The 13,175-nt window shown below is 36.4% G+C and overlaps 1 long non-coding RNA gene across 1 annotated transcript in view; it reads right to left on the bottom strand.

Annotated features, from left to right (window-relative positions):
- Positions 1-13,175, bottom strand: part of LOC311436236 — an 83,677-nt gene that overhangs the window by 57,386 nt on the left and 13,116 nt on the right. The window contains exon 2 of the long non-coding RNA XR_014692685.1: positions 1,468-1,504. This is a non-coding gene — a long non-coding RNA (uncharacterized lncRNA). The remainder of the gene's footprint in view (positions 1-1,467; positions 1,505-13,175) is intronic.

The following is a 13,175-nucleotide window of genomic DNA, read 5'->3' as shown; positions in this document are numbered from 1 at the left end:
ATATTTTCTCAAAGTGCTGATGGAAAACTCACAGTTTTGAGTGATAATGCCAGTAGATGAATTAAATTCTGATGACAGTCTAAGAAGCAGGATCAAATAAAATAGATATTGTCACAGTGGGAGGAGAGAAATATAGAGTAAAATCTGCTTCTGGGCCCTTATACCCCAAACTGCTTGGCACACATGTGTTATTGATATCAGGGCATCTATGGCATCTTTTCTTCCTGCATTGTCACCAGGGGAAAAAATTAAGAGGACTTAAAAGAGCTTGCACCTGGTGGGAAAATCAACATAAAAGTAGCTAAAAGCAGGCAAAATTTTATTCTTCTGCAGAATTTTATTCTTTTGCAGAATTCTACCTACAGTCTTGACTGAATTTTCTGTCTCTCACACCAATTGACTGTCTACGCTGCTTTACAGTACATTGGCATCAATGTCACTCCATGCCTGTCTTTCTTATAGACCTCATGGGATCCTGTTCACTCCATGTTTCCTTTTTCTTAGTTATTTCCCTTGCATAAACATTGTTCTTGCATGTTATGCCATTACTGTTTATCATGGCCAGAGCTTTGATTTTCCTTTTACTATTCTCTCTGTTCATTAAAGGGCTAGGTCCCGTATTCTCTGCCTATATTGTTTATGAGGGTGCTAACTCTTCAGTGCTTGTTTAGTCAATGTCTCTGGGTTTGCATAAAATTTAGCACTGGTTGCTATATTTTTAATTGCAGTTATGACAGAAAATAACAAAATGTGCAAACCATAAAAAGATTACTTCAGGACTGAAAATAAGAAAAGGCCTAGAAGAAAAGCCTTCAGATTTTTTAGGTCTTCAAAAGAAATTAAGCATGTAATCTGTGGAAACAATAAATGTGTGAAGTAAAACCATATATTATTTTTATTTTTTGGACTAGTCATGATCATATAAAAATACTATTTATTTTTTTTTTACTGTGGAAAGTTAGGGTCTAGATAAACCTGTTTGATTTCCTGGAATTCCATATGTGACAGTACTACAATGTCTTGAGGCTCTTGAGACTCTAAGCTTCTCTATAAGGACAGGAAGTTTTTGAGATGACTTGGAAGCTGAGTGTATGATATTGCACTGGTTAGACATTGTTTAAAATGTGTTGATGTTATATGTATATTCTATAACCTCATTTTAAAACCCCATTTTGAGACAGACATACGTTATTATTCCCATTAAGTAGATAGGGCTGAGCCTATTATACTCAAAACCTGAAGCATGGTCAAAAATTAAAGCTATAGTACTGTTCAGACCACAAGACTATGCTTCGAATACAAACTGCTAGATAGTAGGCATTTTCATGAAGTACTAATTGATTATGCAGTACTGCTGGGTGCTACTTTTAATGTAGTATAGACGTTTAGACATTTTACATGCTAGATTTCAACTTTCATAAAATGGATGACCAGACATACAGAAACTCAGAATATTGAATATCTTACCTACTACGTCTTCTTCTCACAGTTTCATTTGGTAAAGCTAAGGATAACAACATATATTAGAAGAGAAAGAAAATTAGATGCCTCCATAATTTAAATTGTGCAAACACATATGCAGAAATATAATATATATGAATGTAAAAAAGGAGCTCTGAAGTATCATAGAATGTTAATATACCCTGCAGCTTTTTGATTACTAAATTGTGGTTTGTGTTTAGACGGGCACTGAGATTACTGATGCAGAAAGCAGCACATTCTCAAGGTAGTTCTATTTATGTTTAAATAATCCAGTATATATCTTTCAACAAAAAGTAGGCATTCATCCCTTCTGAAGTGATATTTTGTTCTTACGAAGTGTCTGCATAGCTGTGTTACAAATAATGAAAGACTACACCCATGTGGGACTTTGTGCAGTAACCAGAGCTGTGTCCAAAGCAAATAGGAGACTATTAAGGTGACTTGGTCGGGTGCTGACTTCGTATATGCCCTTTAGGTTAATTCATATATATTTAAACATTAACATTCCCAAACAAATCTTTGTATAACATCAGCTTACCCATTACATAACTTTGGGGTAAGTAATTGCTTGAACAGCTGTGCAAGCTGAAACTGGGAAGTTTAAGGCAATCATCTTGTTCTGCTGCTGTTGTGAAAAGTGATGGCAGAAAACATCAGAAGGTCTATCAACACCTGTATCAGATCTGTTAGAGCATTATGAGGGACTGGGCTTGGCAGGAAGCCTGCTCTTTGTTTGAACATAATTAGGTGAAATATCAGTTCTGACGCTTGCCAGAGAGCAAAATAATTCATGAAGAAAATCACCAAAACTGAAAGAGAGAAGGCATGTGTATGTTTTTTCTGTCTTTTGCCCTGTTTGGGTGCTGAAATGTGGATCAAGCAAAGGGATTACTTAGAAAACCGTCCTCCTTCAGGCTAGTGACACAGGGAAAGGATCTTTCCTTAAGTCTGCAGCTGAGCAAATATTCCTCAGACCTCATTTGCTACTGAAACGTAGGATGTAGGACCAACACAGCAGTTAGGGTATCTAAATTCATAAGTGGATCAAAGTGCATTTAAAAACAGAAAGCAAATATTTAAGTCTTTAGACTTAAGAGTTTTAAATAGTGAATACAGATAAGGATTAGGAATATACATAAACCCTCCACATTTTCTAAGGAGCTTTCCTTGATGCCATACATAAAATAACTGCGTACTGTACAGTATTTTGCACTATCTGACAGACACCAAAAAGCACAAGATTTTGAAGTAAATTAAAGTTCAGTCATAGCTTAATGACAATTATATTTCTGTGAGGAAGTAACCTTAAGAAAATTTCATCTCCACCAAGAGCAACCCAAATAATACAGTTCTTGACTTTCAATCACAGGTACTCAAGTATCTGTTCTTTGGTACTGTGGGTCAAATTAGATGAAAACTGAACAGAAGTGTGCAACCAACAGATGATCTTACATAATCTTGCTTTTTGAAGATTGGGAGAGAAAAATAGATCTAGTTAAACCTTAAGCTTATAAATCATTATTCCATTCAAATAATCTAAATCAAAGGGTGTGATTTTAATTATTATAACCGGATGTAATTATGAGTAGATTAAGAAGTAAATTATTCACAAAATAATTGTGCCTTTCTTCTACAAATAAAATGAGACAAAATGTATTTTGTGGTTTGGAAGGTTAGCTAATACTAATGCAGTCACTATATTTACTGACGTGAATCTTATTCAATAGTCAAATGAGTTCCAATCAATTTTCTCATATAAACTACACGTACGAATTTTAACTGGCATATTAGGTAGATGTCATCTATTGGCTCTTCTGGGAAATAAGAAATCCCTGTACAAGATCATCAAATTAGTTTTCACCAATTGTATGAAATGATATTAAGTAATACCAGTCCATGTTTTATTTATTCAGAAGTCTGCACCAGGAATTGATAAGTCAAACCCAGCAAAACAATCCCAAGTGTAAATTTTATGAAAATGTCTATTTCAAACCACTGAGCAAATGTGACAAATTTTAATTACTTGGTCACATGTAACACACGCACAGCCTCTGTGAGAGATTAAGCTATGGAATTAGATTTCCATCCCTGCTAAAGCACTAGAAGCTTAGAGATCTGGAGGTATAACCAGGCAGAACCTGTTCTTCCATGATGAGAATGGCATACCAGAATGTGTAGCCATTTGACATAATCTGATGAAGGGAGATCACAAATCACCAGTAAGCAGTAATGTGTGAACAATAAAGACTCAGAGATCTTCCCGGTATTTATTTTTTTTATTATTAAATATTACCACTCCACATACTTCTGAATAATTTACTACAAAAGAGTCAAAAATGGCATTGGCATCTCCACAACATCAGCCAAAATCCCCTACCAGCTGAACTAAACAAAAGCTTTCAAATCTCGCATGGCAAACAAAGTTTGCCAAATTAAGTTATGGTAATCATGTAAATTTAATCATAATTGGAAACCACCTACTATAAAAATACTTAACTGACCTAAAAAGATATTGTGCAAAGATGAAGTGAAATTTAAGATCTCAGAACTACAGCTATCAGTTATGAATGAAAAGGGAATGCAACAAATAAAGACACCTAAACCGACCTAGGTAAACTAGGCACACTCTAGTAGTGTGCCTAAACCCCTTGGGAGTAAATAGGACAGGATTGTCTTGTGGTCATATAGGTAGTAATTATTAAATTCTCCCACTTACCTTACTTTAAACTTCCACTTAAAATTAAGCATTATTTATTGCTACCAATTTATTTTAATGAATATACCAACCCAGTAGCTGGGGATTTTTACAATTTATTTTATTATTTTTTTTTTTTTATAAAATGATTCTGCTTTAAAGTACTCAGTTTCTGCCTGGACTCAAAAATACTTCAGTTTCTTGATACTTGTCAGCAATACTAATGAAAAAAAAAAATAAAAAATGTGGATTTTCTAAATTAAATGTGATGTGTTATCTCTCCCTGCAAACAAGAAGTAGGTACCTCCTAAAGACAAACCACAGCACAAATTGTATCTGACATAAACAGTGAATTCCCTCACCATGTGGTTACGTCAGCCAAGGATGTCCTCAGAGTACCCAGTTACAGCTTAACCTCATGGAAAATGGAAAATAGAAGGAGAAAACTGTTCCTCTCATATGTCATTTTATAAATCCACTATCCACATATGAATACACACTTAGGCTATCATTTTGGAGGGGTTGAAAACAGTCTCTAAGTACTTAGCAGTACTGATAGGTCATTTCAGTATCTGGCACCATTGAAAACCTCCTGAGTCTTATGCATTGCCAAAGAACAGAAAGGTGTTTTACAGTATACATGAAAAGCCACTATTCCCTGGGGGAGGTAAGGAGTGCACACTTCCAGAGGACCCTGAGTACAAGCAACTACCTATAGGACTTGGCTTCAAGGGAATGGGAAGAACAGGAAGGTATGAGAGAGACAACTGGTGCAGCACAAGAAATACCCAGTGGACTGTGTTCCTCTGCAACGGCTTCAGTTAACTTGTTCTACTTCTATTTTATGTCATTCCCACACAGAAAAATGATATTCACTGTGAACATAATGAAGGCATATTGAGAGCTAAGCATAAGTAAACATGTAAGTGTTTTCTAAAGATTACACAAACAGTGCAATAACTCAGAAAACTACAGCTACGGGTAGAAATTGTGAAATACAGTTAATACAATTTTTTCTTGCTATTTATGTAAAAATATTGGGCATAGAGCACAGAACCAGAGTTGCCTCAAGTAGCTTAAAAGCCGTTTTGGAAGAATGTTCTAAAGGGAGATTAAAAAAAAAAGAAAACAACAAAACCAACCACCTTTGAAAGAGTATTTCTCTGTAAAAATAGACAATTAACAGCTGCAAACACAGTTTTCCTGTTATTAATTTTTAGCACTGTAGCTTAAATTAGTCAAGATGTGACCACTGAAGATACAATAATTCATTTCAAACACCTTATCTTTATGTGTGGTTATGAATTCTAATATAAGAAATTAAATATGTATGCTGAACAATGTATTCAATAATCTGTGACACATAATGCATCTATACACAATGAAATAAATCACAAAACTCCCACTAACTTCAACAATTCAATGAAATTATATATATATATTATAAATATATATATATATATATATATATATATATATATATATATAAACACCTTGAATATATAGCCAAAGTATAGATTACCAAATAGAGAGACTTGGTTCAGAGACAGATTTGATATGTCAGTCTCATTCTCCTGCATAAGACTTATGAAAATAAATCTGATGCCACCTTCAGCTGGATTTAAAAAGACTCAAGGAATTGTTCTGGCATAACCTTTAAAGCTTAACTGTGCATATTCTTCACTTTGGCAAAAGTAACTTCTGCTTGCATGGATTTAGTGATGCAGCAAAATGTCACTGACTCTTCTGCTTTTATAAAGATCCAACACCTCAGAGTGAAAATCTGGCCATGCTGAAGTTAGAAGGACTTCTGCAGTGCATTTAAACAGAGCCAAGATTTCTTCCTTGTATTTGAATGTTAGGACGGAAGTCAAATGACTAATGCTGCTGACTAAGTCCTGGCTTGGGGTTATAGAAAAAGGGAGGTACAAGGGCAGAGAAAAGGAGGCTGAAAAAATGACAAAAGGGCTCATAAAGATCTCATATCACTATTCCCAGATTAACATGTCAGTGCCTGTTCAGAACCTGATTGCATTGGCAACTACTTCATAACATGGTGTATTAGGCACTGTGTCAATCACTAACAATACTCATCTACTTATTAAGATATAGGTGTAAACTCATGTAAGCTCAGTGAATTTTTCAATGCTTTATCTTAAATAAGTTTTAAAGTCAAATGGTATTGACATTCAAAACATGCTGATTTTGTTGTACTCCAAAGGTTTGAAAAGTGATATCACTTTTCTTAAATGCTTTCAACAGGAAAAAAAAAAAAAAAAAAAAAAAAAAAAAAAAAAAAAAAAAAAAAAGGTGAGGGTCCCTTCCAACTCAGGAGATTCTATGATTCTATGATAATTTCAGGAAGGCCAAACTCTTTTGATTTGATGTAGTCAAAGCAGACTTACTCAATGTTGCTTGTTGAAACAATATTCCTTTTCATTATACCCACTATCAGCATAAAACAGTTTTAAAAGGTGACATCCAAACAGATAGTTTTTGTCTGAAACGTGTTTTTTTTTTTTTCTTTTTTCACAGCTCTAGATGAGTTGCACATTCAGCTGGCACTGAATGGCAAATTCAGTAGAAGAAAGGAATTAAACTGGAGAATGAAATGACAACCTTCTTATCATGGTCCAATCCTGAAGAACACATAAGATTTTACTGCCATCACCTCTGGTGTGCTTGCCTGTTCTGTCATTAAATGAGTGAGTCTGTCATCACAGGTCCTGAATTAGCTGGAAATACATTGGTCTGTGGAGTTATGCCAGCTCACAAAAAATGTCCCATTGACTTCTCTTTCAGTGACAAAGGGAAATGTTCTTTCAGTAGGAGACAGAATTGACAACCTTTCCTACTGACTATAAAGGTCAAAAAATACAGAAAATGGACAGAAAAACAAAATAAAAGAAAACAAAAAAATTTACTAAAGAGCTATGAACCATCACTGACACCAAACACTTTGCTTTAGTTTACATCAACTCTTAGCAAGGTTCACTAGCTACCTTCTCTTTGGTTTTATTTACCCCATAACAGTAACAATACTGATGCAGACTCTTCTCTTGCTACAAATATAATATCAAATTTGAGAGCCTTAATCTGATCTGTTGGATCAGGAAAACATCCAGAACTTGTTTCAATACATCAGTACAGAAATGCAGTAACAGAAAGCACAGTCCAAAGTATCATTCTGTGCATGTATTTTCTCCAAATCCTTTCTGAACAGCTGTGGTGGTCTCATGTTTCTTGCATAAATGATCGTCCTCTTTAGCGGAGAAACAGAGAATACTTTCGGGACAGATCATGGCTTTTTTCTATAGAGCTGCAGCTGGGAGGATGCTGAGCACTCACTGGCATCCAGGCATTTGAAACAGCCTCAGAGCTGCACACATCCCATCATTTTGTCCACCACTTCAGCCACCACGTTTCCAGTCCAGATGTCTGTTGCTGATGCTTAGTCCTCACACTCTGTGTCCATCTCCTGCCTGGATTTGCCATCTGCATCTCTACTCTTACCCATCGGTCCTGGTCCTCTTTGTCTTTTACTGAAGAACCAGGTGCATCCTCAAAGAGCAACAGCACACATAGCAGCTGTATATATATATGTATATATATATAAATATAAACTGCTTGATCTCTTTGCTGTGCTAACCTTGTGCAGAAAGCACAGTTACAATGCATACCATCCCAGCAAGGTTTTCTGGGACCACAGAAACAAATCTCCTTAAGCAGATTAGTTTATGCACAACTCTAAGCACATGCCTATTTGAACAGATTTATTGATGCTGGTGCCTCCCTCCGTGCAGAGGCAGCTGCCCCAATTTAAAGGATTCACAATGTGCCAATGGGGCTAAACGGTTCCACTTCCTGACATCCCTTTCTTCTTCGCTGCTACAGGCATCATTTTCTGTGCTAGCCCCCGGTCTCCCTGATCTCAGGGAGCACAACCGTGTCTAGCCTGGGGTAGACTCTCAGGAGGGAGACGGGAAAGCTTATTTGCACTTGGCTCCCATTTCCCTTGCACCCACACGGGGTCAGGCACAATCAAGCCTGTTGTGTTTGAACAACTCTTCTATTCATTTTTCTCCCCCTGGGAGTTCACAGCTTGAGTAAGAGCTTATCTTTTATCTGTATGAAAAGAATACCAGCTGAATTTAGCAGCTTTTCTTGCATCCAGCTTGCATTAGGGGGTCTGATCCAAAACCTATGGCAGCTTTTCCAGTTATTTCAAAGAGGTCTGGATTGTGCTTTTAGCAACAGAACTGTCTTCTGATGAAACTAATTGTCCAACAGAGGCTGATGAGATGCAAACTGTCCCAGACTGTCACTGCCATTCACATGTTTAGCTAGGTGGCCCCGTAAGTATGTCTAACTGAAAGAAAAAAAAAATGTGAATTTTTTTCCAAGTGCTGTGATCCCTGCAGCAGACAGAAAGGTTATTACCCTGGGTAAAAAAGCCAGCCACTGATTCATTGTGTACTGATTCAGTAATTTATTTCAATAACCTCTTGATTCCACTGCCACTGCAGAGGCCACTAAGTAGAAACCAGGGATTCATTAAGCATGTTCATTCAGAATGTGTCATTCATCCTTCCTCTAAAATCTACCAGTAATTATGGGTACTATCCTGGAGATAACACATGCCTGAAAGTTCCTCCACATTGAACAAGTCTTGATTCAATGGTGATATTTAAAGACAGATTTACCTGTTCAAATTTTCACTGTTTTACACAATGTATTTTAGGAAGATCAAATGACTGCTGATTTTCTTTACATATGTAGTAAAACAGAGACAAACGTATTCAATTTCCTGTTTATCTGCAGGATGGTTTCCAATCTTCATAGACTCATAGAAAGGCTCATGTTGGAAGAGACCTTAAAGACCATCTAAATCCAACCCCCTGCCAAGGGCAGGGACATCTTCCACTAAACCAGGCTGCCCAAAGCCCCATGCAGGCTGGCCTTAAACACTTCCAGGGATGGGGCAAACTTAACATTTGGAAGCTTTGTGTCAATCTTCTGTAAATAAAGCAAGCATGAGAGAAAAGATAAACTTAACTTCTTTTCAAATAAAACTTCTACATTTTTCTTTTTTTTTTTTTTTTTTCTTTTTTTTCTAAAAAATATAAATAATAAGACTAGTCAGACTTGGATTATTCAGCCACAGGACACAGAGGGTCTAGGGTGCAAATACTCATCCTTTTCACACATCTGTTCCTTTGGTTTGCTCTCTTCTAAATTCCTTTAATATCCAAAATCTATTTGGTAGATAACCTGGTACTAAAGAGACGTCTAGAAAATGTTTATAGTCCATAACATGCCTTTCTGGAAGAGAATAATATCAGTTTGTTGTGGCCTTAACATAAACAAATATCATAAGGACATCACAAAGCAAAGAGGAACAACAGCATCTTCCGGCTGGAGAAGAGCTGTGTGCGCTGAGCACATCTGAAAATTAATCCCACTGTAATATACTTCACAGAGCTCTTTATTAGTTTATACTTGTTCCATACCACCAGTTTCATAAGATTCCCTTCATTCTTTATTTCCTTACCTTTGAAAGGCATGAAGCTCATTGTATTGAGCTTTTACCAGATTTTTAAAAGCAACTGTCTAATGAGGTGCAAACATAAAGGGATATTTCAGAAACACCTCCATCTTTCTGTATGACTTGAATGAAGGAAAGACATGGAAGGACTGTACTTGACTAACATTCTTGCTTTTGGGTATCTTTCTAGATCTTTATTGGCATCTTTGGGCACTGAAGCATTCTGAAAATTCAGGTCTTTTGTTATTGCAACTAGAAAATAATATGATAGATGGTATCACTGCATGTTGAAACTACAGTAATATTGTCTACAGACCTAATTTCTATTCAGTATGATTTTCAGTTCAACCAGACCAAGCAGGGAATGAATTGCATGACATAAACAGTCATGCTTAAGCTGGGATGTAGAACTGACAATTACATAGCCTTCTGGTCTAAAGAGAAGAGAAAAATCTCTTTAAAGTAGAAAAAGAAATCATTTTTAATAGTTGTACAATATGCCATATTAAATGCAAGCAATGTTGAAGAATTAAATGTTTTTTGAACAAGTCAGTCAAGACCCATGACATTAAGAATTAGACCTAGGGGTTTTCCTGCAAACAAAACTACATTTTTTTTTGTCTATATTTGTCCTGGCCATCCGCTTTCAAAAATTAAAAATAAAATTTTAAATCTTGTTGGCCCCATAAGTATACAAAACTATTTTTTTCTTTTTTTTTTTTTTCTTTTTTTTTTTCTTTTTTTTTCTTTTTTTTTCTTAGTCACTTACAGATTTGTAAAGGAAAAAAGGCAGAAAGGTAGCCTTGTACTGCTTTTATCTATGTTAGCATTCTCTGCTTAAGGGAGGATAGCTTTTACAGAGGATGATGAGTTTTACAAAAAAATCATTAAAAAAAAAACAAACAACACTGAGTGTTGATTCCATCTTGCCAAGACATTGGCTAGTGGAGCTGAGCCAACCTGAGTGAGCATGTAAGAGGAACTAAGCCATGCCAAATAGAGAGTTGGCATAGTTTCCTGTCCTCCAGAGTAAGGATTAAGCAAGGACCAAGTTTTTGAACTCCTGAAGTTCACAATTTGGATGCAGCTCTGCATGGTAGACAGCAAAACTGTTCATAGCCCCTTAGCATGGGCTAAGATTACTTCCATTAGCTGCCCCCAGAGTTTGATTAGCAGCATTTAAAGGTATTTTGTACTTTTACAACACAGCAGGCAATTCTGTCTTAGGGAAAGGATATATATTATATTGTCAAGTCAAAATGAAAAAGATGCATAAACACCAGGAGATTTATTGCACATTTCCAATACTTTGTGACCTTACACTGTAAAGGCTAGTGACAATACAATGTGCTACATTGATAAACAATAGTTTTGAAAACTGAAATGCTTCAGTTCTGGGGAAGCTCAATACTGATCCCTAAAAAACTGCCAGCATATACTTGCACCTACATTCAGAGACTAAGACTGAAGTTTCCTTACACAGCAAATGTATCAGGTTTTATGCTGAAATATCAGTCTCCCTAGTGAGAGGTCAGATTATTTATGGAAGAGACTGAAGAGTTAATTCCAGAGTAATAGCTGTTATCCACAGTGAAAGGAAAGTAGGAGTACGTGTCACCTTGCACAGCACCAGCTTCTGAATTAAGAATGGCCCAATTTCTGTCAGAGCTGCTGGTAACAAAAATGAGGTGAAGAAGTTGGGCTTATTTGTCATTATGAATGCCTCTTAAGATCAAAAGGTCTTATTGCTGCTAAAGGCAGAATCTTTATTATAAGTTACACAAATTGCATGAGAACCCTTTTGTTTTAATATAATTCTCCTTTAATTCAACATGAGGTATACAGTGGATATATGCATATTTCAGCTATTTATGTGCTGTTGAACATTACCTTTTGCTGCTGTTCATTTCTTCTTTTGTTGTGTAAAGAATAAAGCCCACCTATCTGTCTAACCCTGCTCACCTTTCTAGTCCTATTTCAATATTTTTTTACTCCATCAAACACATTTATGATTAGACAAAAAAAAAAAAAAAAAAAAAAAAAAAAAAAAAAAAAGCTTTTTCTTGCCTTTTTTTCCCCCAAAGCTTTCATTTACTCTCATATCACTCTGTTTTCTTTCTTGCATTAACATCAAACAGTTCATCTGTGAAGACAGTCACTCATCAAAATCACTTGGAGTAATTTCAATTTCACACTGATCATGCAGATCTGAAACCTCTCCAAGCAGATATTTTCATCATAAGAGAAAATTTGGTCGCCTGTTGGAGTTGTTGGTATTTCAGCTCTGTTTCTTGTTAACTCTTGGAATAGATGTGTCATGGGAGTCTACCTACAAAATTGAATTGATTGCAACAATGATTCAGGATTAAACAAGATTATTGTATTTCTTCTCAAGAAGCATTTTTGCTGCATTTTCTTTTTTTTTTTTTTTTTTTCTTTTATTTTTCTCTTCCTTTTCATTCTGAAACATGGCCCTTGGGGACAATATAAAATCAGTTTCTGTTCTTATCCCACCTTCTTATGTTGTTTTTATGTTATTAGTTATGTTGTAGTCACATCTGGAGTCCTCAGTCAATACCAGAGAAGCAGTGATGACAGGTACTGCACAGATTGTGAAGACCATTACTATTCAAATAGCTTTCTAAATACATAAACAAAGGCATAGAAGGTGGAGCAGAGGGACAAAATATATTTCTTATGATTATGCATCAGGTCTAAGAAAATGTCCTAGCTCTTCTGAATTTCCTGCCCATGTTCAGTTTATATCTTTTTCTATACTATTGGACATGTGCAGATTTGCAACTGTCTTCTACAGACTGAGATTTTATTGGTACTGGTAAAACCTAGTTTTGAATGCTTAGAAGTCATCACAGGAATATAAATCATTACTTATAAAGTTCAATAACTAGGGTGACTTAATATCGTAAGAAAATATTTACTCCTTTCTTCTAACTAAATTTATCACAGAATCACAGAATTTCTAGGTTGGAAGAGACCTCAAGATCATCGAGTCCAACCTCTGACCTAACGCTAACAGTCCCCACTAAACCATATCCCTAAGCTCTACATCTAAACGTCTTTTAAAGACTTCCAGGGATGGTGACTCCAGCACTTCCCTGGGCAGCCTGTTCCAATGTCTAACAACCCTTTCGGTAAAGAAGTTCTTCCTAAGATCCAACCTAAAACTCCCCTGGCACAACTTAAGTCCATTCCCCCTCGTCCTGTCACCAGGCACGTGGGAGAACAGGCCAACCCCCACCTCGCTACAGCCTCCCTTGAGGTACCTAAAAAGAGCGATAAGGTCGCCCCTGAGCCTCCTCTTCTCCAGGCTGAACAAGCCCAGCTCCCTCAGCCGCTCCTCATAGGACTTGTTCTCCAGGCCCCTCACCAGCTTTGTCGCCCTTCTCTGCACCCGCTCAAGCACCTCGATGTCCTTCTTGTAGCGAGGGGCCC

This window comes from Aythya ferina (assembly GCF_964211825.1).
Source record: "Aythya ferina genome assembly, chromosome: 4".
NCBI lineage: Eukaryota > Metazoa > Chordata > Aves > Anseriformes > Anatidae > Aythya > Aythya ferina.
The sequence above is the reverse complement of the archived record's forward strand: the minus strand, read 5'-3'. Positions and strand labels throughout refer to the sequence as shown.